This window comes from Anabrus simplex, chromosome 13 (assembly GCF_040414725.1).
Source record: "Anabrus simplex isolate iqAnaSimp1 chromosome 13, ASM4041472v1, whole genome shotgun sequence".
NCBI lineage: Eukaryota > Metazoa > Arthropoda > Insecta > Orthoptera > Tettigoniidae > Anabrus > Anabrus simplex.
Genome location: NC_090277.1, coordinates 87,377,477 through 87,404,293, shown reverse-complemented (window position 1 = coordinate 87,404,293; position 26,817 = coordinate 87,377,477). Strand labels below are relative to the sequence as shown.

The following is a 26,817-nucleotide window of genomic DNA, read 5'->3' as shown; positions in this document are numbered from 1 at the left end:
GATTTTTAGACAAGTAGATTGGTATTGTACTTTGCGTAAAAAAAACTAATAATGGCAGAAGTAAGGACATAAAATGGAAACTAGTGCAAGGAAGGTCTTTTTTTTTAAGGGAAGAAATTTGCTCCGTCAAATATTAATATAGGAATTAGAAAGACGTTTTTGAAGACTTTCGTCTGGAGCGTGGCATGGAAAATTACTAGCTCAGAAATAAAAAAGAATAGAAGCTTTTGAAATTTATAATATAAATAATAATAATAATAATAATAATAATAATAATAATAATAATAATAATAATAATGGTGTGTGACCTCTCAAGAGGCCTGGTACATACACCCAGCCCCCGACCCATCGGAATTAACCAATGAAGATTAAAATGCCCAGCCCGGCCGGGAATCAAACCTGGGACCCCCTAGACCAAAGGCCAGCACATTAACCATTTAGCCAAGAAGCCGGACAATACTGAAAGTAATGTAAACTCGTGCCCTCATCTCAAGGTGGCACACCCCCAATGGAGGTGAGCTGCATGTAACATTTCAACCACATACAAGCCCTCCTGCCATTCTTAAATCTCTGTCAGTACCGGGAATCAAACCCAGGCCCCCGAGGACGGCAGCTAATAACTATACCTCGGATTTGTAGGTGGTAATAGGTTAGAATGGAAATTAATTTGGTTTGTGGGAAGTTTCATGCAACCCGTTGTACCATAATGTGGGAAGAGTGCCATAAATTCAAGGAGTTCTATACGCTGTGCCCCCTAATATCTATGCAAATCTCATAGCATAACCGTTGTACAGTGTAGGGTATACTTGTTACTGGCTTAAGTAAGTTTGCATTCTAACCTATCAGCACCTAATAATCCGGACTCTACTTAATAACATTAACTGTTACGCTCCGGAGACGGACAATACTGAAAGTGAGTTGGGTAGATAGAATCACGAGTGTAAAGATACTGAATCGAACTGGTGAGAGGAGAGCGAAATTCGATCAGAACAAGAGACACGATGATAGGACACATCTAGGCACCCAGGAGTAGTTTTTGAAGCAAGTGTAGACGGTGAAAACGGTAGAGCTAGACCGAGGTATGAATATGACCGATTACAGTAGATGTATGAGGTAGTAGTTAGGAATAAATGAAAAGATTAGCGCAGGAAAGGGTGGTATGGAGAGCTGCAGCAAACTATGTCTCATTCCACGTTAAGAAAACAGTATTGCTCTTATGGAACTACAAGGAGTGAACACACACCCCTCTGAGACACCCATAATTCCTCGTGATTAAGGGGTATTATCCTGTACTTTGTAATGTACTGTGAAAGACAGATAAAAAGGATGTGGCATTTTTGCCCCTGAGTTATTAAAGTAACTACATAATATTTCCTTTTTTCATAAATATATTCGTAGGGAGGAAGCACAGTGGTAGGAACAGCCATCGCTTCGTTGCCTTTCTTCATTTTCTAAGTTGCTCTGGTACAAGCATCGTGTACAACCTCACTCTGTGAACCGCCGGCAGCTCAGTACTATAGTGACGTCTTCTACAGTATTTATTTGTTGCGTGTGTGTTTTTGGCTTTAAATCGGTGAGTACTTATCTTGTGTTGAGTGTATAGTATTTTGTTTTATGATTTTCGTACTGTACAGAAGTTGTTTCTGAAGATTTTGATGTTGTGGTGTGCGATACGTGATACTGATAAAAACAAAATTTCCGTGTGTTTTATTTGTGCTTGGTTTTGTTATTTAGTTGTTCTTTCTTAATCGCATATTAATTTTACCACTTTGTTTTTACGGCCGCATTTAATTTTTACTGGTTTTTTTGTGAGCTATACGATAGCACAATAGTACCCCGCCTTGGTTCGGGAATTTATTAAATAAATAATTTTCAGCTAAGTGTATTCCCCTTTTTATCTAGAACTTGTAATACTGAATCTCAAAGATTTATGTGCCACCGTTTTCCCGTGATGGTGATGAGCAGAGCCGTTCGATATGGCAACGCTGTTGTCATAAGAGCAATACTGTTTTCTTAACATGGAATGAACTATAGTCCACGGACTGATGAGCCAAACGAAACCTTTTTTAAAACGCTTATTAGTCTACTAATGCCATTCCACACCATATACTGTATATTTTGTCATGTTCATATTAAGCTTTCTGCAATGGTTTTCTTTCTCTGTCTCTCATGTGTCATGACTTTACTTACGATATGTGAATAGGACTCTGGTATTCACTGGGGTCAAGATCACGCCATATGGCCACCCTTGCTATAGTCTGCTGCGTGGATGTACAGGTCGATGACCTCCAGAACCCCAAGCTGTTCTACTGATAATCAAACTTCACGTAGGATTATGGTGAAGGTGATATCATCATCATCATCATCATCATCATCATCATCATCTGTTTACCCTCCAGGGTCGGTTTTTCCCTCGGACTCAGCGAGGGATCCCACCTCTACCGCCTCAGGGGCAGTGTCCTGGAGCTTCAGACTCTTGGTCGGGGGATACAACTGGGGAGTATGACCAGTACCTCGCCCAGGCGGCCTCGCCTGCTATGCTGAACAGGGGCCTTGTGGAGGAATGGGAAGATTGGAAGGGATAGGCAAGGAAGAGGGAAGGAAGCAGCCGCGGCCTTAAGTTAGGTACCATCCCGGCATTCGCCTGGAGGAGAAGTGGGAAACCACGGAAAACCACTTCCAGGATGGCTGAGGTGGGAATCGAACCCACCTCTACTCAGTTGACCTCCTGAGGCTGAGTGGACCCCGTTCCAGCCCTCGTACCACTTTTCAAATTTCGTGGCAGAGCCGGGAATCGAACCCGGGCCTCCGGGGGTGGCAGCTAATCACGCTAACCACTACACCACAGAGGCGAAGGTGATATCACGGTGATAATATGGTTAATAATCTAATACCTTTTCGATGTATTCAGTTGTAAGTCTATACGCATCATCGGTTTTCTGGTCTCAATCTGTGAATGGCATCTCTTCTGCATATGTTGGCATTGATGATTAGTCCTCGGGATGCAAAATAATTTGGTTAAGTGTCGTCTAAGTCCGCTTTTTCGTAATGTAGCGACAGTAACATTCTAGGGAATCTCATGCAAAACTCATGTCATAACCATTGTGCAGGTTATAGTATAGGCCTACTTGCTATTCGCTTCAGTAACTTTGCATTCTAACCTATTTCTTCATAAAAATCGAGCTCTTCTTCGTTCGATACCAGCCTTCTAGGGACCACGTTAAACAACTGTGTAAGTTTTTTTTTTTTTTTTTTCTCCTCCCTTCATCCTTTCACTTGTTAGTCTTTCCCTCTCCTCATTCTAGATGTTGTCCCTATCCGTAAACTCTTGGAAACTGTTCACCATTTTGAGTTGTCAATGTTAGTCTGTTCAGTATGTCTGCCTGTCGAATGTTGGCTTCTTTCATATTTTTACGTATTTCTAATATCCAGGTGCTTGAGGTTGTTGTCGAAGTGATCGAATAGTCTCTTGGTTAGTCTATTGTCATTCATTCTTACTAATCAATCAATCAATTAATTAATTAGCTCCACGATTCCCTATCAATTGATTACCTAGCTTTTTCTTAAACGATTTCAAAGTACATTCGCGTTGATAAGTTACTCCAATCCCTTAATCCTCTTCCTATAAATGAATATTTGCCCCAATTTGTCCTCTTCAATTCAAATTGTATGATCTTCCCTACTTTTAAAATCTCCGCTCAAGCTTATTCGTCTATTTATGTCATCCCACGCCATCCCTCCACTAACAGCTAGGAACATGCCACTTAGTCCAGCCACTCGTCTCCTTTCTTCCAAGTCTTCCCAGCCAAAAGTTGGTAACATTTTTTGTAACACTACTCCTTTATCAGAGAAGCCTCCGTGGCTCATGCGGCAGCGCGTCGGTCTGTCAGCGCTGGCTTCCGCGGTTCAAATCCCACTCACTCCTCGTGAGATTTGTGCTGGACAAAGCAGAGGCGGGAAAGGGTTTTTTCTCCGGATATTCCGGTTTTCCCTGTGTCTCTCATTCCAGCAACACTCTCCACTATCATTTCATTTCATCTGTCAGTCATTAATCATTGCCCCAGAGGAGTGCGACAGGCTTCGACAGCCGGCACAATTCCTATCCCCGGCGCTACATAGGGGCTTCATTCATTCCATCCCTGACCCGGTCACTGACTGGAAAACAGGTTGTAGGTTTACATTTTCGCTCCTTTGTCAGAACAAATTGTGCTGCTTTCCTCGTATGAACTAATCCTATACACTGAAACTATACTCTAATTGGGGTCTTGCCAGAGACTTACCCGCCCTTTCCTTAACATCCTCACTACAACTCCTAAATATTCTCATAACCATATGAAGAGACCTGTAACCTTTCTTGACCCCGTTAATGTGATTATCCCCATTGAAGAACATTCCTTATATTAACACATAGATACTTCCAGGTGTTCCTCATGAAGTACAATCACCCCCATCAACTCAGTAATTAAAATTGAGAGGACTTGGTGAAACTTACAACCTGACTTGTCATCAAAACATTATGCGCTGTCCATCTCACAACCCTGTATGTGTGTTTTTTTTTTATTGTATCCGTTATTATCTCGGTCTGTCTATACAGTTCTTCGTTACTTCTTTTACTACTCGTTTTCTCTACTGATGGGCTTAATTATTTTATCCCCACATATAATTCCTGTATATAGTTAATTTATCACTGATGGATATATGCCTAAGCATAATTATGATTTTTAATTCTTTTCAGGATCTGTGCAGGGGACATCCAGTGCAGAGAGTGTGGAAGTCAGCGCTGGTCGTTCTTTCTCCGGCCTAGCTTGTTCGCTGCTTGCAGCACACACACTCACTCACACAGACAGACAGACCACACTCTCACATGCACACGTGAACACAGAGCGAGCAAGAGTCAACAGATGCCCGACAAAAGTGCCCCCCTGAACATCGCTTGGAGTCAGCACGAGGAGACACGCGCTGCAAAGTGATACCTTCGCAGTGACAAACCCATCGGGCGACAACCAGGTAATTAAAACTCCTTCAATCCTTGTGAATAAGCGGAAAATGTGAACAGGTGTTAGAGGGGGAGGGGGAGAGAGAGATGCCTGGTAATTGGCCCCCTCTTCTCTTGGAGCGCCGGCCGCGCTAGCTTGGTCCTGACCTGCCCACCCCCGCCGGCTATATCCCCCTCCCCCCACTCCACTCTCTTCCTTCCACTGTCCGACACGCTACAGCTAAATGAAAAGGGGGATAAAGAGAGAAAAAAGAGAAATGTGAACACAAAATATGCTGTTAGAAGCGCCAGGCCAACGGCGCAGACAAAGACAGAGCGAGAGGTGATTCATACTTGAAGTTGCCTCGCTTTCATTATTTGTGAGGTATGCACGGCATAGCATAGCCAAGGCGCGCGCATCAACAGACACACACACGCACGCACTTCAAATTGGCAGAATAACTAACGTGTGTTTGTATCACCACATTGCAGTTTCAATCAGACATGCTGGAAATGTTTCGCTGATCACTTCCGCGTCCCGTATCATCCAGATGTAGCTTTAGTACCGGCCTCTACATAAAATGACAAATTTTATTTACACAGTTGCATCATTTCCCAACAACTTATGTCTAAAAAATAAATAGTTAGCAGTCACGTTAAAAAAAACCATGACAATGATTCAATTTTGGCGCGCAGTTGTATTTATCGGGCCTTGTTATGTTTTTACTGTTGTTTTACGTCGCACCAACAAAGATAGGTCTTATGGCGACGACGGGACAGGAAAGGGCTAAGAGTGGGAAGGAAGCGACCGTGGCCTTAATTAAGGTACAGCCACAGCATTTGCCTGGTGTGAAAATGGGAAACACGGAAAACCATCTCAAGGTTCGAACCCACTATCTCACGAATACTGGGCCTTGCTATTAATAGCAAGACTAAACTAATTTGTCATTTAGACTTTCACGGCCCGTGTAACTATTCATGACGTAATATTTTGGGATTATGCCGTGTAATGAAGTATATAAACACACTCGAAAATATAAAACGGAAACACGACGCATCAATAGTTGCTTAATGTGTTTACACAGTTCATTGCACTCCATAATCCCTAAATATTACATCATGAACAAACTAACTTGATTAGTAGGGCCTACGAAATACAGTCCAGCCCTCTCTTGCATAATGTAACGAGAGTAACATAAATTGTAGAGTTTCTGGTTAGACCGTGCCCCCAATGCTTATGCAAATATCATAGCATAAACGTTACGCAGGGTAGAATATACTGGTTACTCGCTCCGTTAAGTTTACATTGTAACCTACTACTTGGATCGCTAACACGTACTGTAGTCTATTCACATTTTACGAGATAATAATTCTTGGTCCCACAAGTTATTTTATACCTAACTTAGACACACTGTTTTCCTCTAAACGAACATTTGGTGTCGTCTAATACTGTTGACAGCCGACTGATTTTATAGATAAATCCAATGCTGCGATATGGTCTGAAAATTCACAACACTTTATTATTATTATTAACTGAAAATGACGTTTAATGCTGAATTTGCAAACTATTTAAATTTAAATGGCGCAGCAATGTTGGCTTTATTTATTTATTTATTTATTTATTTATTTATTTATTTATTTATTTATTTATTTATTTATTTATTTATTTATTTATTTATTTATTTATTTATTTATTTATTTATTTGACACACGAACTAACCAGGTATATTAGAACGAAAATATTTGGTGTACAAAGAAACTAACATTTACAATTATGTTTTATTTTGACTTTTGTATTATGTATTGCATTTTTTTAAAGATGTGCTTATTTTTGTCTTCTGTTTGTGTCAAATTATTTGCTTGTACATTGTACATGAAATTACATCCAATGTATCTGCCAGTCATTTGAAGATTGTCCACATTTACAATTTTGGCCCATACTTCTTTTTTATTTACGTAGTGTGCTATGTTGAATCTTATAGATAATAAATTTAGCTCCGAACTGACAAATTCCAGACGAAACGAATGTGTGTTAAATCTTGAAACAGTTTGTGGGCAGTCTTTTTTTTTTAATGTCAAGTATAAGGTATGAGTATCCTTAAGTGGGAGAAGATATGTCAACCCTATTTCAGCTTTTCTTCTTCTTCTTCTTCTTCTTCTTCTTCTCCACGAACCTGCTACGCAGGCGTAGCAGGGGCAGAGGTGATACTCCCACGTGGCGCGTCCCAGGTGGCAGATAGGGGGGTCCTAACCGGCTTGCCGGCGGACTTGAGGGAAATAAAATACCTCTCGCGGACCAAACACACAACCCCCTGTGGGTGGGGGAGGCAGACGAAGAATACACCCACGGTATCCCCTGCCTGTCGTGAGAGGCGACTAAAAGGGGCGACCAAGAGATGATTGGATTAGAACCATGAAACTACTTGTGATTAGTACCACCACGCGGGGAACACCATGGGTCGCTATTACTTGCGCGTAGAACCACTACGTTAGGTACCAAATAGGTTTGTGATTAGTAGCAATCAGGAGCACCGTGCGCTCAGGCTTTTACGGTACCTGTGATTAGTAGCACTATATGAGCGACACCATGGTTCTGGCTTGCCTATGATTAGTACCTACTACATAAGGAACACCACGGGATAGTACGAGTCCCTGTGGTTAGTACACGTATGTGACGAAAACCATAGGTTTGCGTTGCCTGTAAATGTCGCCGCTATGTGTGAAACAACATAGGTCTGTATTACCTGCGAGTAGTACCAAAATGTGTGGAATACCGCGAGTCTACGATACTGTTGATTAGTACCGCACCATGTCAAATACCATGGTTCTACTTTCCAAGCGATAAGTACCATTATGAGAGTGCGATGACCTATATTTTGGACCCCTTTAGCTTGCAAGCATCATCGATTTAGTATTGAGCTATAGAAGCAGCCCCTTGGTCAGTATTACTATTGTTTTCCGTCAGTTTCTGAGACTGAGGCATTGCGTGCGGGTCGTCTCCACTGATTGTTTTTAACTTCATATCCATCCGTTCATTTTTCGTCCTCACGTTTTGAATTCTAGTCAGTGGAAGATTTTGTGTGTATTTTTATTTTGTCATTGCATTTCATCTCATTTCGTACCATTAGGGGCCGATGATCTCGATGTTAGGCCCCTTAAAACAACAAGCATCATCATCATCATCATCATCATATTCTTCTTCTTCTTCTTCTTCTTCTTCTTCTTCTTCTTCTTCTAGGAGCATGCAAGATCTTGCGTGATTGACCTACAGCCATGAAAGATTTTCCACACATATTATTCATAAAGTAGCATTTATCTTCCTAAAAGGTATTAGAGAATGTTTCTCTACAGGGCTTTTAGGAACCTTATTTTTGATATAAAGGCCAAAGGCAGGCATTTATACAAGTGGAGGCTCATGCTTCCCCTAGTGCATTGTCCGACATAAGAGGCCTGCCTCCAGTGGTGTCTGAACGGCGCGCTATCCACCAGCGTCTTGGAAAGGTGTAGGAATCCAACTGATGAGCTCACTGCTACACTGGGGCGAAACGCTGGTAATTTCGCGATTGGAAACGCTAAAGAGCTTAATTTTCTTTTAATAGCCAATTTGGCAATTACTGATAATGAGGATCTACCAAAATCTTTAACAACTAACACTCCCTCTCAAACTCAAGTACTGTCCTATCGCATCCGTAGATGTAAAGAGATCATTCTCCGCATTGAAGCTAGTTTTAACAAACATTTATACATTTATACAAAGAAAAATATTGAAGACTATTATCGCATACTGTAAAATAAATTACCGACAGGAAAAGTAGGGTGTAAAATGAAACAGAAATATGTATCTAAGTGTGTTTCTTTACGTCTGTGTTAGTTGTTTCCTTACAATTCATTCATTCATGAAAAGTTTTCATTCCCCTCCCTGAAGAGGAGGGGCGGGCCACCTAGAAGGTAACACCTTCTCTCTGGCCTAAGTAATTGATGTATTCATTAACACTCTGTGTCTTACCTAGGAGAAGCGTGCATATTACTTTAATAGTGAACACAGATAGATAGATACGTCTCACAAACTATATACGGATTGTTTGTACTACTGGAACAGCCGCAGCTGTAAATAATGTGGTATTTCGCTTTTAATTCAGTTGTTTATGATCATGATTTTATATACTGGGTGGATGAATCGAGTGAGTCTAATACAGGAATATTACGTTTGCATTTCATACAACAAATGAAAATAACTGCATACTTAAATGCATACTTGATCACTCCTTGCAGCGTAGCTTCATGCTTATATTGGTGACTTAGGCAGCAAATAAATTCGACAACTACTCATTACTTCGGAAACACGAACGGCATGGCACGGCAGCCTGTTGTAACACACGTAGCTACAAATTGGCTGGCGGACTAAAGTAACATGCATGGCCAACTCTCATCAAGGCAAATTCAATCGCTCCACTATAGTAATGTTGTCGGGGTCATTTCCCCGCGCCCACAAGAGAGAGAGAGAGAGAGAGAGGTGTGATGGAGTTTATGATTGACTAGCTATATTACCCGGCATTTTATTGATTCTTTACTTTAAGGTATTTTATTATCTGTTAATAATGTGTGAAACAAAATTTTTGTAGATATCGTTATTGTGAGGTTGACTGATAATTCACACTCTTTCCACCCCTGCCCAGAAGGGTGTACACACATAGATCCACAATCTGGGCCATCTTGGACTTTTTTTCACCCCTTCTCACCCCCGCCCCTATGCCGATGGGGGCTGAACTTGGACTTAAACTACATGCGGAGTGTCACTGTAGTTTGTTTTATGAATTACATTTTTCAGATTTGTTTATTTTTGTCTTCTGTTTGTGTGAAATGATTTGCTTGTATATTTTACATGAAATTAAATGCAATTCAATTTATCTGACAGAATAATTTGAAGATTGTCCATGTTTACAATTTTTGGCCTTTTTTTTCTTTTTATCGAGTGTGCTGTGTCACTGTTCATCAGGTTCGACTAACGGCTAGGTTAAGGATTTTTTTTTTTTTTTTTTTTTTTGCTAGTTGCTTTACGTCGCACCGACACAGATAGGTCTTATTGCGACGATGGGACAGGGAATGGAAGGAAGCGGCCGTGGCCTTAATTAAGGTACAGCCCCAGCATTTGCCTGGTGTGAAAATGGGAAACCACGGAAAACCATTTTCAGGGCTGCCAACAGTGGGATTCGAACCTACTATCTCCCGAATACTGGATACTGGCCGCACTTAAGCGACTGCAGCTATCGAACTCGGTGTTAAGGATTTTAGTCGCGTCTAGTTCATTTTTCCATCTCGGAGAATGGGTATTTATCGTGTTTCCAAGATTCTTGTCATGTTATTTAAATCATATAAGGAGAAACTGTTGTGATTTTTCATGCCAAATCACATAAAAGACAGTGAAACACCAAGACACAACGCACATGTTTCTATTCGCAGCTTCTTAATTTATTCTAGCTGGTATGATTTCGAACTGTGTCCATTTCTATAACACCCTCCCCACCTCCACCCATACGGGTGGATTACCCCCACAGTGTATTTTTCCAGACAGTCATATGTGTAGCAGAATCTCTCCTTACCCTTGCCTACATTTACGCACGTGCCTACTTCAAACCGCATGCCTGTATTCTACTGTAGAATCTTTGAGGTGACGTTGCCATGGTTACGACTGGCCATTTCTTCATCCGATTCCTAGAGCAGGGTAGTGTGATGGCAATATCTCCATAACGGTTGGTTTTAGGCCCTTAAAACCGAGTTTTGTTCTTCGCGTCGTGAAGCTTAAAATGAGCTTGGTCTCGTCCTTGTGCGACACATTCGATATTTCGTCTATATTGGCCTATAATGACTTTTATAGGCAAGTTTTTGATACCTTGGGTTACATTTTTTCAATTTTCGTAGAGATATCTAATCGTTTTGAAAATAAAATACAGCCCATGTTACCCACTGGTAATATAGCTTTCTGTACGTGAAAGAATTTTTTTTTAATCGGTTCAGTAGTTTTTGAGTTTATCCATTACAAACAAATATACAAACATACAAATCTTTTTTTTCTCTTTATGATATTAGTATAAACGACACAAGCAAGGCGTACGTGTGTACCGTCCAGCACAAAGATAATATTCTGAAATGTCCGCATCGTGTAAATATGATTCTAGTAGAAACAACCTACACAGACCGAGTTTTCTTTTGAAAATAGGCATTCGCCAGCTGCATATAAACAGTACTGAGTCCCTTTGCTCCCTAGATTACCTTAAAAATGCACGGTATTGATGCAATGCCGGTCATGACACAAACAAAAATACAAATATAAAAGTGAAAAAATCCTCAGGTGGTACCAGCCCCGAAGGATCTTTGGCCTACCGACGGACTGTTTCTCAGCCCGAAGGCCTACACATTATGGGGTTACGCGTGATCAGCGCGACGAATCCTCTCAGCTGTTATTCTTGGCTTTCAGGACCGGATCCGTTATCTCACCGTCAGATATCTCCCCAAGTGCAATCGTGTAAGCTGAGTGGACCTCGAACCAGCCCTCAGGTTTATCTAAAAAATGCAATTACTTGACCGAGAATGGAACCCAGAAACTATGGGTAAGAGACAGGCAAGCTACTTGAATACCACGACTCACAGCACAAACATACAAATAAATCCACCAACGAAAAGTTGTGAACGTGTATTTCAGGTATAGTGACAATTAGATCGTGTTTTGACGTGATAGCGTCTAATGAAGGGATTGCGAACCAATGACTTTTGTGGCACCTCAGACAACATACTAACATACTTCCACGATTTTAACATTCAATAAATATGTCCGAAATCTAGTAACATAGCATATTTTAATTTTACGCGTTAATAAAGAAGTATATCTCAATTAATTCTATGTTCAAATTTTTCACAAATATTATGAGGTTAAAGCAAAAAATATACGGTACCTTATTCTTAAAATTTACATGTTTTTAAAATGTAAATTTCAGTGATTTTTGCAAAATAAAATAATGAAATATTCAGTCAAATAGATGTATATGTAATGCAATCTAATAACTAGACCTCGGATTTTTAGGTGGAAATAGGTTAGAATGCAAAGTAATTAGGTTTGTAGGAAGTGTCATGCAACCCGCTGTACCATAATGTAGCAAGAGCAACAAAGTCAGGGAGTTATATAGGCCGTACCCCTAATGTCTATGCAAATCTCATAGCATAACTGCTATACGGGGTAGTATATACGTGTTGTTCGCTTAAGTAAATTTGCATTCTAACCTATCAATACCTAAAAATCCGGACTCTACTAATAACTAAATGAAGTCAGGTGGTATGTTTCATGATGGTTTTAAAGGAAAATAATCGATGGCACATTAGATAATAAAAAGTAATAAACAAGACCTTAATTGACACGTTAGTTTGTAAACGTTTGCCATCCCTGATCTAAAGCATGAAAAATTGTCACGAAAAATCAGGCTGTTTCACCTGGCGAACTATAAGGGATTCATTCGATATTCCGATATCGGTAGGTAATTTAAGGCACCGGCTAAATACCACGAACATAAATCCATTGCTATAATGCGGAGTGCTTTCGTTCGTTGAGCAACTCATTCCCGCGCCGCTCTCAATGCATATCAGACCTCCATAATAACTGAACGCGTCGGCCGATTTAGAAAGTAAAAATACACAGAACACAAGAAACGTTTGTGAATAAGTGACACTTTGCAACAGCATTTTACTTCGCTGTTTCTATACCTGTTACCGTTCAACACCTGCCAATCAAAATTGTACACTACGGAGAGAAATTGGTGAGACGAACACTATAGTGAATAGAATAGAATTACTCCCATCCCCTAATTCCGGATCGCCTAAAACCGGGGAGAGAGCATTTATTTATTTATTTAACGCTATCCATTTGTTTGATGCATGCATTACATTATCCTTCTCACAATTATTTGACTATTACTACACTAAATATTGCACTTAAACCCAATAATATTTATATTCATTCCACAAATTATCGTCCCTTTTACTTTTTTTTGTCCTTCATTCTCTTAGTGTTTATTTAATTTTAATTTCCTTTGGCCATTTATTTTTTTAATACAAAAAGTTTGCTATTCTTCCCCGTGTAATCCATATTTTATATAATAATTTAACGATTGTATAGAATACTTTCCCACTTTCTATTTTTGTTTTATATTCACTACCCAAATATTTAACTCTTAAGTGCCGGGCTGAGTGGCTCAGACGGTTGAGGCGCTGGCCTTCTGACCCCAACATGGCAGGTTCGACCCTAGCTCAGTCCGGTGGTATTTGGAGGTGCTCAAATACGTCATCCTCGTGTCTGTAGATTTACTGGCACGTAAAAGAACTCCTGCGGGACTAAATTCCGGCACTTCGGTGTCTCCGAAAACCGTAAAAGAGTAGTTAGTGGGACGTAAAGCAAATAACATTATTATTATTAACTCTTAAGGGCGTCAGTTTTCCTACATACTCTCAACAGATGCACCTCTTCCATTATTTCTCCACAAAAATAAAGAATGGTAACAGAATCGGGAAGATATATCCATCCGATTAAAAAAGTTATGCTACGACGAAGTTAGTAGTGGTTGCGCAGCTAAGTCAATCCCACGACGCTGTTGCGTCATCATCGCATTTAACGCCTCGAAAGAGGGCCACTGAGGTACAGCGACAATACCTAACGCGCAAAGAGGATGAACAGGATTCATGAAAGTTGATATTATGTACAACATTTGCCTTCTTTATATGGTTAATACCTTTCTAACCTAAGAAGTTTGAACATGTAAAGCCTATCTTCTTGTTATTTTTCCGATTGCATTTTAAATAAAGTTCCATTTCTTTCGATAGGAGCAGACATCGTTACGTCCAAAACACTCGCCGCCGTGTAGGCAACACAGCCTATCCAATTTATTTATTTATTTATTTATTTATTTATTTATTTATTTAGGCCCTATTTGACAATATGAAGGTACGTAGGTCTAAGCCCATTTACATTCCTTTTTGACATATTAGGATTCAACTAATCATACACTAAATCAAAAAGTAGAAGAAGATGATGATGAATAAGAATAAATCAAGGAAGGAATACAATAAAATACAGTTGTAGTCTCGTGTGTTAAAATAGAGGCGCAAAAAGTCATCCCTTTTAAAGTTGTAATATTCGCGATTAATTCAAGGGGGTAATGGAATATTTTTAATGGGTCTAAAGCTAAACAAAGTCATCAGGCATCAACGTGAATTTGTCATGCTTCAATTCAACTTCACTATGACCTAATAGCAAATCAAATGTCGTGAAAATCAAATTTTGTAAACTGGCGTGTGATGTTAATCCGAGGTATGAGATGAACTGAAATAGACGGCTGGCCATTGATCCTTCATTAAAGTTACAACTGGTATAATGATTTTTTTTTTTTTTTTTTTTTTTTTTTTTGCTAGTTGCTTTACGTCGCACCGACACAGATAGGTCTTATGGCGACGATGGGATAGGGAAGGGTTAGGAGTGGGAAGGAAGCGGCCGTGGTCTTAAGGTACAGCCCCAGCATTTGCCAGGTGTGAAAATGGGAAACCACGGAAAACCATTTTCAGGGCTGCCGACAGTGGGGTTCGAACCTACTATCTCCCGAATACTGGATACTCGCCGCACTTAAGTGACTGCAGCTATCGAGCTCGGTAAATAATGAATTTGAGGTACGTTGAAAGCACCCTCAATAATAAGGCATTCATATGTTGTAAGACCATCTATGTTTTGAACATCATTAATTTACTCAGAATTCTTAGGAAGTAATGCAAACTACCTAATTTGGTTAATAGGAAGTATCGACTAACCCGCTCTTCCATAATGTAGGGACAGTAACAAATTCCAGGGGGTGCTGATGGACCGTACCCCTTACGTTTATGGAAAACTCATAGCATAACCATTGCGCGGGCCACAGTATACTTGTTACTCGCTTCAGTAAATTGCATTCTAATCTGTTACATCCAAGAAAAATCCGGAATTTAGTATTTAAAGTATCCTTCATATACAGAAAGTTAAGAACAAATAATATAATGTAGACAGACTAGAACCCTAAATGCAAAGGATTACCGACTCCAATTGTTGTTCGTTATAACTAGAACCCAGTTTGGATGTGTATCACTTTTTGACAGCTACTAGAACTCCATATAATCAGATCCCTGTCATTTCAGAACACTGTACAGCGATCATCGGAGAAATCTCTATCCGTGATATCCCGACAGAGGGAAATTCTCTGTCAGTTATGGTGAACGAATCTGCGACAAGATTTGTGGCATATTTACTCATCACTTTTAATCTTCAGACTAAAGAGGAAGGAATTTCACAAAAACGAACCACTTTCCCCTTTGCGAAAATCAAATCATCATAAACATGTCTCACAGTCATGGCCATCCACCAACGGCTGCTAATTTCAGATGATCACCCGTCATAAGACATAACTTTCATGGTTGCTAGGTAACATTACCTGGCCATCCATACCTTCCATCACAGTCTGCACGGTTGCTAGGGTTACACTTCCGTCATACAGTTTATGATGCTAACTTGCGCAATGCAAATTTTCAGATGACCCACAGCCGTAGACACATTTTCTAATTAATATTGAGAATGGAGCCTGGTTTGTATGACTATACTTGCTCTCAAAATCTTGAGAGATGTTAGCTGCTGAAGTAGTGGAAACTTCGCATGAATCACAGCAAGGTCGAAACAGTGTGTGTTTGTAGCACTAACTAGGTCAAAGCTGGCGTGGGCGTCTCATTCGTCACCGCAACCTTCCTTCCATTCGAGACAACGAGAAAAAGATCGATCTAAAATTGTGAAATTCTCGGATTTCACCTCTGTATAGATACAGACGTCTGCCTGCCTAACTGTACTCAAGAGTACAGGCGCTAGCAGCCTCCCTCCCACTATTCTCCTGACCTATAAGCCAGGTAATTCAAGACGCATGCGTGCAAATCAGGATTATATGGTTGTTTTCAGAACTAAGCAAGACGATAAAATCAAAGTCCGCAACAACATCCTTTATTCTACACGATCTTAACACAATATTTTGAAGTCAAGCTAGAAGTTCCGCCGCAATAGTGTTGGCCTTTTGCCCTAGGTTGGTGTGTTCGATCCCAGATCACTCATGCGGTATGTGGAGGTGCCCCATGTTACATGTCCGGCTCCATGGCTAATTGGTTAGCATGCTAGCCTTTCTTCACAGGGGTCCCGGGTTCAATTCCCGCCAGGGTCGGGAATTTTAACCATAATTGGTTAATATCGCTGGCACTGGGACTGGGTGTGCGTGGCGTCTTCATCATCATTTCATCCATCACGACGCGCAGGTCGCCTACGGGAGTCAAATCAAAAGACCTGCATCTGGCGAGCCGAATTTGTCCTCGGCCACTCCCGGCACTAAAAGCCATACGCCATTTCATTTTTGCATGTAAAATAACTCCTAAGGGGACAAAATTCGGGCACCTCTGAAAACCGCAAATGTAGTTAGAGGGAAGGGGAAAACATATGATTGCTGTTATTATTATTATTATTATTATTATTATTATTATTATTATTATTATTATTATTATTATTAAAATATCTTCAATCTAATAATCGTCCTATTAACACGTTTTCTCACCCTGTTTACAGAGGTTGAAACAATCTCCCTAACAGAGATAAAAATTACGCAGGTTTAGGTGAGAGATGACATAACAATATGCCAGACAGACCTCCTCCAGTTGTATCAGTTATTTGAACCATCAGAACTTCACCTTTCGTTTCAAAGACAGTTCTCAAAGCAGTCACATGAATCAATAACCGTGGGGTCGTCCACAAACCCTGAGGAACTCTTGAATGCGACGAGGCGTGGTCGTTCATTTTCTCCGCTACACGGAAAAACTTACAGAGCTCGATAGCTGCAATGCGGCCATTATCCACTATACGGGAGATAATCGGTTCGAGGCCCACTGTCGGCAGTCCTGAAGATGGTTTTCCGTGGTTTCCCATTTTCACACCAGGCATATGCTGGCGCCGTACCTTAATTAAGGCCATATTGGGCTTAGAAGGCGAGAGCGAGTACACATTGTTTGGTTGTTACCCTCCTAGTAACCCCTTACAACATGGAAAGGCTACAGATAATAAATCTTTCGACTCTACCCACGGGGGAGATAAAAAAAATCCGATAAATCAAAAGACAAATGAGTATCAACAAAAGAATGCTACCTAGTGACCGTGCAGGCTGTCTTATGCCTGGCGATCATCTGAAATTAGTAGGCGGGAATGGATGGCCACGACCGAGAAACATATTTATGATCATTTTGATTTCGCAGAGGGAAATGTGGTTTTCTTTACCGTATTTTCAAATAATTAACATAAAATAAAATTAATATTAATAAAATTAAAATAAATTAGAAAACGACCACTTCATCTTAAGGTAATTAAAATAAATTAATCAATATAATTAAAATCATAAAATAAAAGTCACTACCTTGTTTTAAAAACAATTTAATCAAAACCTAATAAATTAATTTGAAAAGGGGGTTTCCTTATTTTCCAATAAAATTAATAACAAAATAAAAAATGCAATTCATTTAGAAATGAGTACCTTACTAAAACATTTAATTTTTTAAGTGAATTCCTTACTTTAAATTCATCAAAATGAGAAAAATCGTAAAATATAAAATAAATTTTAAAATTACTTTTACCTTATTTAAAAAAATTAAATTATAAAAAGCATAAAAGTAAACTAAACTGAAAATGCTATCTAAAATGAAATATTAAAATCATAAAAATGAAAAACTTAAAAACTGGCTATCTTATTTTAAAAAATTATAAAAGGCAACAGACGAGACAATAGAGAAAATAGAAGACATCTAGGAAGAATTTTATACGACGACCTTTCTTGTGACAATGTCACCTACATCTACCCTTAAATCCTGATAATTTTAAATACTCATATAGTGTAGGCGTTAGAACGTGAAATTCTATTCGTATAATCAAAAGCTCATCGTCGGTGTAAAATGTTCTATGCAACTTTAAAAACAGAAACTATCGGTATATTTCTACAGCTCCATGAACACGGATTGCCGGGCTGAGTGGCTCAGACGGTTGAGGCGCTGGCCTTCTGACACCAACTTGGCCGGTTGGATCCTGGCTCAGCCCGGTGATATACGTCACCCTAGTGTCGGTAGATTTACTGGCACGTAAAAGAACTCCTGCGGGACTAAATTCCGTCACCTCGGCGTCTCCGAAAACCGGCAAAGTAGTTAGTGGGACATAAAGCAAAAATTATTATTATTATTATTATTATTATTATTATTATTATTATTATTATTATTATTAATACGGACACACTGTATAATTAAGTGACGGAACAGTTCATAATTTCAGAGCGGTTGACGAGAAAGAACTCCGTCTGTCGATAAGGAAACTTGGACATGACCTATGGCACAGTACCGGAGAATTGGGTCATTGCTCTGTCCGGCACATAGTCTAGCTAGCCTTTCACTTCCCCACGCTGGAGGCGCTAGTACTGGTGGGAATGAGGAGGGGGAGGTGGTCTCAAATATTCGACCCTTGGCCCCTCTCCGCGAGAGAAGGGTGTAGAAATAATGATCATCGCGTGACGAACAAATTGACGAATTAAAAACAAAACAAAACAAGAGATGCATCCATATTAAAGAGGAGAAATCGCGGTACCACAAATCGCTGGACACGGTACTACATTTCAAGGCAAGCAAAAATGAATGTTACAGTGCTTAGAAATCTACACCAATAGAATATTTAATTTAATGATTCAACACCAGTATGGAGACTAAACTAGAACACCCGTGCAGCATAAGCAGAGCCCGGATGTTTAGGCTGTCATAAGTTAGAATGCAAACTTATTTCTGTTATGTGATTTGCATAAACACTAGGAGCAAGGGCTATTAGAACCCCTGGAAGTTATGCTACTATCGCTATATTACAGGAGGACGGGTAGACTACACTCCTCACCAGCGACATTAGTAATTATAATGTTATTGGCGTTACGTCGAACTAACTACTTTTAAGGTTTTCCGAGACGCCGAGGTGCCGGAATTTAGTCCATCAGCAGTTCTTTTTACGTGCCAGTAAATCTACCGACACGAGGCTTACATATGTGAGCACCTGCAAATACAACCGGGCTGCATGAGGATCGAATTTAGGGTCAGAAAAAGGCCGGCGCCTCAACCGTCTGAGCCACTCAGCCAAATTAGTGTGCATTCTAACCTATTACTGACTAAACTTCGGGACTCTGTCCGGCTCCATGGCTAAATTGTTAACGTGCTGGTCTTTGGCCACAGGGGTCCCGGGTTCGATCCCCGGCAGGGTCGGGAATTTTAACCTTAATTGGTTAATTTCGCTAGCACGGGGGCTGGGTGTATGTGTCGTCGTCATCATCACCATCATCATCATCATTTCATCCTCATCACGACGCGCAGGTCGCCTAAGGGAGGCAAACCAAAAGACCTGCATCTGGCGAAGCGAACTTGTCGGACACTCACGGCACTAAAAGCCATACGCCATTTCATCGGGACTCTACTCATAACTCTGAGTAATACAGTCCGATATCAGATGAAGAGATTTACTTTCAACTAATAGTAGTCAAGGAACGAAGAACAAACTGTACGTATTTAAAATGGAGACTGGCAGAGACCCATCAAAACCGACGGTTAGTTCTTAAAATAATAGCCTCATATCAAGCGAGAGTTCATTGGGATAATTTAACTGAGGTATATAAAAGGTACGAATATGTGATTCGGTGAGATTCATCTAGTACAATTAGAAAATAAAACATTCCAACTTCGTATAAGATTTTTGACACAAATATGTCTTATGGCGAGGGGTAATCCGAAAAAAGTGTATAACATAACGCGTCAAAATGTGTGACGGAAGTGGAACCATAACAACGGTGCGGGATGTGATGTAAGGTCATGTTACCTAGCAACCGTGCAGGTTATGTCATATGGCTGAAATTAGCAGCCGTTGCTAGATGGCCATGACCGGGAAACATATTCATGATTTTATTTTCGCAAAGGGAAAGGTAGGTTTTTATTCAGTTTTTTTTTTTCCCTAATGGTTTACGTCGCACTAACACATTGAAGATTTCGGCGACGCAAGGATAGGAAAAGGCTAGGATTGGGAAGGTAACGGCCGTGCCTTAATTAGGATACTGCCCCAGCCAGCATTTGCCTGGTATGAAATGGGAAATCACGGAAAACAATCTTCAAGGCTGCCGACAGTGGGATTCAATTCCACTACTATCTCCCGAATGTAAGCTCACTTCTGCGCGACCTGAACCGCACGGTCAACTCGCTCGGGCGTATACTTCCATACTTTTTATTAACATCGATATATATTTTGGCTATGGGTTTATGTGGAATTAGAGTCGTCAATTTTTCGTGGACAGAAAACCGACAGTGTGGTAACCAGGCAACCAGTGTTCGTCGCCGTCTTCCTCGCGTCATTACCGTGAGCCTGAGCACTGCCTTCTATATACAGTAGGTACTAATGGCGCCCGTGTTTTAAACGAGGTTCCACTGTATTTGACTGGCGTTTAGTCTAACTCACAGCAAAGCCCCTTACACACGTTAACATCACGGAAGGCAGCGGAATTTTTATCGTATTTTGCGAATACTTACGGCCATAAAATTGTGTGCTAAATCAACGTAGGACGTAGATCTTGATAAGTGGGGCTATCTTGTGACTTAGCATGAGAATTTTGTGTGCTGGATCAGCTGCCGTATCGCTGGATGTAGATCGTGATTTCTTTCAATTTATCAGAACTCTATATCGCTTGTATGCCTTTGCTGGCAGGACCTAGTGTTTACAGTGCACTATGTCTTCTGGTGTAGGTTAGAGCAATTTTGTTACTTTCATTGATCTGTCTCTGTCTTATCCTTGGCTTTGACAATATGAAAGTGACTGAGGTATGAGCGATGCTAGTAATGCCAATCCTTATGCAGCCAGTCCCTGCTATGAATGGTGTGAAATGTTGCTCATAGGGTCGGTTGGTGTATGCATTTCAGTGGGCTTGGCAGAATGATACGTAATAGTAACTCTGGCTCGGTTAGGAAAGCAACGGCAAACTACCTCACTCCTCATTTCTCTAGTATGCCTCTTCAGTGATGCCTAGGCCATCTATGACAGCTGATGGCAGAGCTGTTGAGGATCCCACCAGCGGCATCGCTGACGGACTGAACATACATATATTATCGCTTGTGGGTGGAGTGAAATGAATGCATTATCTGCACCCCCTGCATGTCGTAAGAGGCTACTAAGAGGGGAATAACCAATGAATCTGTATTCGCTCTCTCGTCCTTTAAACCTAAAATCTATTCATGATTCTATGTCTTATGGCGAGGGGTAATCCGAAAAAAAGTGTATAACATAACGCGTCAAAATGTGTGACGGAAGTGGAACCATAGCAACGGCGCGGGATGTGATGTAAGGTCTTGTTACCTAGCAACCGTGCAGGCTATGCCATATGACTGAAATTAGCAGCCGTTGCTAGATGGCCATGACCAGGAAACGTATAGCACAGAAATGCGCATTTATTATTATTATTATATTATTATTGTTAATATTATTACTTTTTTGGTATCAACCAAGAGAGCAAAGAATAACATACTAATTTCCTGCATCAAGAGCTTAGTGGCGCAGAAAGGTAATCACAATTCCCGGCTAGCCGTGCACCGCTTGCCTTGTTCCACTTCGTTCTCAGCCTTGTGACATCTTAAGAAAAATTCTCTCTTCTCCTATAGACTTTAAATGGGAAATTTACCGCTCCACCACGCCCAAACCGTTGCACCAATCTCATTTGTCTCTCCGACTGGCACACCTACATGGTCAAGACGACACTCCGGAGATAAACATATATATATTTCAACTAATGCATGAATTTTCACGAAACTTTGTGGAAATGTCACCTAAATAAAAGCAGAGATATCACCATAATTTCATATAAAATTAATAGTTTTCCAAAATATTTTTTTGTAAATTTTAATTCCATTTTTTTCTTGAAATGTAATTAACATTTTAATGTAAATTCGTAATTTTTTTTAAAAGTACTACGTATCGATTTTTCTGAACATAATTTATATAAGGAGATATATCGTACTAAAGGTTGTGTAATTTTTACGTTCTCTAATTTTGGACTTAAAAATCCCTACTACCTGAACAAATTCTGCAATAAAAAATTCCATTTGCAGGTTTCTTAATATAGCTGTGATACATATACCATACAAATTTTGCTACATCTGGTAGAATATTATGGGAGAAAAATGAGATTTAAATGTAAAATTACAATTGGTAACCAAAGCATTATTATTAAATTGTTTGAATTCAGCGGAATAACTTCGCGACAAGAAAAAAGAGACTCAATCCTTTCAATTTCAGTCATTTAAAAAGTTTCACCAAAATATCGATTTTTTTTAATCTCCGGAGTGTCGCCTTTAGAAGTTTATTTCCGTACCGCAACTACATTTTCACAATCAGCCATTCTACCAAAGTACAAATTCATATGCAGATAAAGGAAACAATAGTGAATATTCCAAGTTTAGTCAGTCTTAAGAAAGGCTGTTTACGCAGTAATAGGTTATAACTAGACCTCGGACTTTTAGGTGGAAATAGGTTAGAATGCAAAGTAATTAGGTTTGTAGGAAGTGTCATGCAACCCGTTGTACCATAATGTAGCAAGAGCAACATAAATTCAAGGAGTTATATATGGTTCATATGGTTATTTAGGGATTGTAGCAAATATGTAAAGGATAGGGCATACACTTCTCTGGTAGACCCCAATTGGTGTATAGTTCCAGTGCAGGGGACCCACACCAGGACTACTTGATACGAGAACTGGAAAAGATCCAAAGGAAAGCAGCACGATGTGTTCTGGGTGATTTCCGACAAAGGAGTGGTGTTACTAAAATACTCCTAACTTTGGGCTGGGAAGATTTTGGAGTAAGGAGACGAGATGCTTGACTACGTGGTATTTTTCGAGCTGTCAGTGGAGAGTTGGCGAGGAATGACACTAGCAGACGAAGAATAAGCTTGAGCGGAGCTTTTAAAAGTAGGAAAGATAAAGTTGGTATTCAAACGGACAAATTGGGGCAAATATTCCTTTATAGGACGAGGAGTAAGGGATTGGAATAAATTATCAAGGGATGTGGTCGATAAATGTCCAAGTTCTTTGAAAGCGTTTATAAGAGAGCTACAGTAAGTAAAAGACTGGCTGATTGATTGATTGATTGATTGATTGATTGATTGATTGATTGATTGATTGATTGATTGATTGATTGATTGATTGATTGATTGATTGATTGATTGATTGATTGATTGATTGATTGATTGATTGATTGATTGATCGATCAATCAATCAATAGAGCTCGGATGTTTACGCAGTAATAGGTTATAACTAGACCTCGGACTTTTAGGTGGAAATAGGTTAGAATGCAAAGTAATTAGGTTTGTAGGAAGTGTCATGCAACCCGTTGTACCATAATGTAGCAAGAGCAACATAAATTCAAGGAGTTATATAGGCCGTACCCCTAATGTCTATGCAAATCTCATAGCATAACTGCTGTACGGGGTAGTATATACGTGTTGTTCGCTCAAGTAAATTTGCATTCTAACCTATCAGTACCTAAAAATCCGGACTCTAGTTATAACACAAACTAATTTGCCTACCAGTAAGGGTCGTATATCCCCTATGTGAGGAGAGTAACATAATTTCTAGGGGTTCTAATAGGTCGGCCCCCTAATATTTATGCAAATCACACGCCAGAACTGTTGTCCTGGATAGCGTATACTTGTTACTGGCTTCAGTATGTTAGCATTCTAACCAATCAGAGCCACAACACCCCGACTCCGCTTATCATTTACAGCCCGAACTTACTGTGATAACTGTTTACAGTGCATACTGAACGGAATATTTCCCCACGCATTTTCCCGCTACTTTTACTCCATTCACAAGACGGTAGTTTGGCCGCGCAATTAGGTCTGTTCGACCACTGTACGACGAAAGGAAAAGAAGAAAAGGATGGCAAACGGTGACAAAAGCAGAATAGCGAAAGGAACTAATAATAATAGGCAAATATATCGTTATATGATATAAGACTTCCGCTCTCTTTGACGCCAGCTGGTCACCTACTGTACTTCCAAAAGGGAACCTGCTCCAGTCAAAAGCAATGATATAAGAATAGGAATGTAAGGGTACTGGCTTACTTGTCATCACTCAATGTCGGAGAATAACGTTCGCTTCCTCAATTCTTACTTCCTTTCCAGGATGAGGAAAAGAATGCGATAAAAACTCTGACAGAGATAGTACGTGTAAGATTTCTTTCGGATAAGCTTTACCAAAACTGCTCATCACTAACGGAATACTGAACAACTCACAAAGACAGAAGCTACACGTGCTTTCCGAAAGAGACGACGCCAGACTGCACCTGACTTTTCGTCCTGCGTACTGTGTACAAAACGATTTCAATGCAACAGTTGATGCCGAAAAGTTCATTATTGAGATGATAGTATGGCGGCGGCCTATAAGCACCCCAATTCTGCCCTCTCCCAGCGCACTGTCATGGTGCTAGCTGTACAATCAGTAGCACTGTGGAATTCACAGGTGGGACAGTCCCCGCCGGTCAAATTTTACACCCTGTCTTAATACATTGTCCCCTGACTTGCATTGTTTACTGAATGTTGGGATGAGCTCGTGGTTGGCTAGCCAGTGTGTGTGTGGCATTGCACTAGGCGCTCGTTTTACAGCAGGATGACCCCTTGATCTCTTGTATTTGACGCCTTGGGCCTCGTAGTTACCTAGCTGGTTGACGGCCTATGTCTGTTATATAATTTGGCAACCATTTTCCTGCGTCTCTGCCGGAGGGTGGTAATTTGACATTCGTCATGAATATCGGCATTACCAGTACAGTACACCGATCAGCCCCGGCGACAAGGTCAAGTCCCCGGTTGTGGATAATCTGCAGGTGGCTAATAATAATACAGAGGAACGAAATTTCAAGATATAGAGAGTACGGGTTTTTTTTCTATCTGCTTTACGCCGCACCGATATAGTTAGGTCTTATGGCGACGATGGGACAGGAAAGGCCTAGGAATAGGAAGGAAACGGCCGTGGCCTTAATTAAGGTACAGTCCCCAGCATTTGCCTGGTGTGAAAATGGGAAGCCACGAAAAAAACATCTTCAGGGCTGCCCACTATCTCCCGGATACGAGCTCACAGCTGCGCGCTCCTAACCGCACGGCCAACTCGCCCGGTAAGAGAATACGTTCTTTAGCATGTATAGCACATAACTGAATCATATGTATCTACGGACTTATATTGAATACATTATGTTTAACAGTATTTAAAATTACACAAATAAAACCTATTTTACCGCATCACTTTAATTATAACGCTTATTACAGTAACTTTTTAGAAGACAATAGAGTACATCAGAAAAAAGAAACATACCTCGGTTAACACCTTTGAAAAAATATCCTTTAGACTCTTCTGTTTGTTACTGTTAACCTTTCCTGTCTTTACGCTGAAACTTCTCGTCAATACCACGTAGCCGAGATGGAGCTTGTCATTCGCGACTTCGGGGGTTGCTTACGAGCGTGACCGGTAATTAATTCACACCCGAGAAATAGGAAGGCTTCGCCTATTTCCCGATCACTAAGAAGTTTTAGTTTTTCGGTTCCCGTCATACTGTATTAGCTCCCAGCATCACTGTAACCCTTTCTTTACACAATAAATGTTCCTCAGAAACCATAAATGCTGTATTGCACAGTTAATGTTGAACAAAATTCGAATTAGAATTTTTTTTTTTTTTTTTTTTTTTTTTTTTTTGCTTCAAGGGAGGAAACATTTGCTTCGGGAAATCGAGAAAATCGTGGCACCGAATTTCGAGTAGTAGAGAAATAAATACACTTGAAGAATAGGACAAACATTCGGGAAATTTAAGTTACTTCGAGATACTGAAAATTCGAGTAATCGGGGTTCGAGATATCGAGGTTCGGCTGTAATAATAATAATAATAATAATAATAATAATAATAATAATAATAATAATAATGAACACAATTTGCGCAGAGGCACTTTTAAATACAATCTAGGGGGGGAGGGGCGGTGAGAAAATGAAAATCCACAGCCTATTTCCAATTTCAACCGGGTCAGGAATGGAATGAATGAAGCCCCATCTAGCGACGAGGATAACTGTGTCGGCTGCCAAAGCCTGTCGCGCTCCTCTGGGGCAATGATTAATGACTGACAGATGAAATGAAATGGTATTGCAGAATGTTGCGGGAATGAAAGATGACAGGGAAAACCGGATTACCCAGAGAAAAACCTGCCTCGCCTCCGCTTTGCGCAGCACATATCTCTCACATGGAGTGGCCGGGATTTGAACCAGGGAACCCAGCGGTGAGAGGCCGGCGCGCAGCCGCTGAGGCACGGTTCTTCCACTAAATTAAGTAATTCTGTAAAATTATCCGAAATATGTCAATAAGGAAAGAAAGGCTTTCAAATGGAGGACGAACAGATGTGGTGCGGTGGCTAATGGGGATACAAAAAAAGGTCAGAGGAAGAAACATGAGGAAAATCATCGTATATTTATTTGGAGAAATAATGGAAGACGCGCACCTATTGAGAGTATGTAGGGCAACTGACGCGGGTAAGAATTAAATATTGGGCAGTGTATATAAAACAATATATACAATACTTTCATTATTAAACAAAGAATGGATTACCGCGCAAACTTTCTTGTATTAAAAAAATATGTGGGAAAAGGAAATGGGAAAGAAAAGCATTAACTAAAAGA

At 40.2% G+C, this 26,817-nt stretch overlaps 1 protein-coding gene and 1 long non-coding RNA gene across 2 annotated transcripts in view; one reads left to right on the top strand and one right to left on the bottom strand.

The window, feature by feature from the left end:
• The window catches only part of bs (blistered), a 328,848-nt gene that overhangs the window by 153,483 nt on the left and 148,548 nt on the right, over positions 1 to 26,817 (bottom strand). The gene's annotated exons all lie outside the window — the stretch shown is intronic.
• LOC136884620 (uncharacterized) overlaps positions 1 to 26,817 on the top strand; it is an 89,263-nt gene that overhangs the window by 32,813 nt on the left and 29,633 nt on the right. The window contains exon 2 of the long non-coding RNA XR_010861393.2: positions 4,736 to 5,007. This is a non-coding gene — a long non-coding RNA (uncharacterized lncRNA). The remainder of the gene's footprint in view (positions 1 to 4,735; positions 5,008 to 26,817) is intronic.